Below are 1535 nucleotides of genomic sequence, written 5' to 3'. Positions count from 1 at the left end.
TACTGTCCATGACGGAAGACTTCCGTGCCTTCCCAGGAATTGAATGAGAATCACCACCCACGTGGTCGTCTTTCTGTCTCTCCCTGTTCCCACTCCCTAGCCAAGGTATTTGTCTTTAAGGAGGTCCAATCCAGAGACAGCTTGGATTCTCCAGGTAATACTCAAAGGGCAAGCTTTAGGAACAGCCAAAAATACAAACAAAACCACTACCCTTGTTTGCCTAAATGGGGACTGCTAGCTCTAGGGTTTGACTACTCGGCCATTCAGAAAGTTAGCAAGTGAAGCCTTCAGCGTATGGGAGACTGCCGCAGCAATCCAGGAGGTAAGCAGGGCTTTCTTCAAAGTGAGTCAGTGGCAGGGTGTCCTCCTCATTGAGGGAACATTGCTCTGACTCTGCCTTCAAGAACGGGAGCCGATTGTCCGGAAAGGCCATGGAGAAAAGTACATCTGGGTCACAGACAAATTTGGAGATGTACGTTCCCCACCCAGCTTCTGCATGGTGCTTTTTTCATACTAATAGCGGAAAGAATGGCTCCGCTTGTTATAGTTCATGGCTGCCCGATTCTTCTGAATACCCCCAACGCCGAGCAACCTCTTCTGGTTCTATGAGGTTAGTGTCCATGCCTTGGCCAGTCTAGGCTGGGTCATCCATAAGGGTGACGAGAAACGGCCACAGATGCAGAAAGCCTCACCTCTGATAAGGGGGTCCCTCTCAATTCATGGTGGGCTCCTGTTTGACTTTGCCTTCCAGTCTTTCGGTCACCACGTAAGTGTCATCAAAGTATAGCCTGGGGTCCTTTTCAAAAGTCCTTTTCATGGTTGCTGGAGAAATATCTGCCTCTCATGTAACTGGTAGTTAGGCACCTCTGAGTCAGCACAGTAATATCGGGGCTCCTGCTTGAGTCCCATGGGTGACTGGAACCCATGTACTGGGGGACTAGGCATCCCAGGGACCCCATGTTCATGGAGTGGGTCGTGGTATTCCTGCTTGAATCCCTGAAGGGGTGGCAGAGTTGCAGGGACAACGGGCTCTGACATCTGCCCATGGTAGCTGGGAGATTATCTTCATGAACTCCTGACTAAGGAGGGAAGGGGACGCAGGGCTCAGACAGCTGTCGCTGAAATCTTCATTCTCTTGGATAACCGGCTTTCAGGCATCATCTTTGACATTTGCAGGGGCTGATGTGGTGGCCAGGGGACCACGAAAGATTGTTGCTGTGATCCAGGTTCTGAAAGTAAGTCTATATCTTTTTTAAATTCTGATTTAATAATTTTGAATATGTTCAAATGTTGAAATATTTTCAATATCTTGAATAGTTTTCAATATTTCCTTCAACTATTTGTCTGTGGTCTTTGTCCATGCAATTATTCGTGTCCCCTTTGAGTTCCTTGAACATATTTATAATTACTGTTCCAGAATCACTGTTTTATAAGACATTTTTAAAGCAAGTGTATTCATTTATTATAGGATGATTCATTCACTGCAAAACAAAGCAATAAAATAATATTGCATATTTTCTTAGTTGAATATAACT

General features: G+C 45.7%; 1 pseudogene; it reads right to left on the bottom strand.

Moving 5' to 3' along the window:
- Positions 1–271: 271 nt before the first annotated feature.
- Etv5-ps4 (ETS variant transcription factor 5, pseudogene 4) lies at positions 272–1320 on the bottom strand (annotated as a pseudogene).
- Between the last annotated feature and the right edge of the window lie 215 nt (positions 1321–1535).

This window comes from Rattus norvegicus, chromosome 2, assembly GCF_036323735.1.
Source record: "Rattus norvegicus strain BN/NHsdMcwi chromosome 2, GRCr8, whole genome shotgun sequence".
NCBI lineage: Eukaryota > Metazoa > Chordata > Mammalia > Rodentia > Muridae > Rattus > Rattus norvegicus.
The sequence above is the reverse complement of the archived record's forward strand: the minus strand, read 5'-3'. Positions and strand labels throughout refer to the sequence as shown.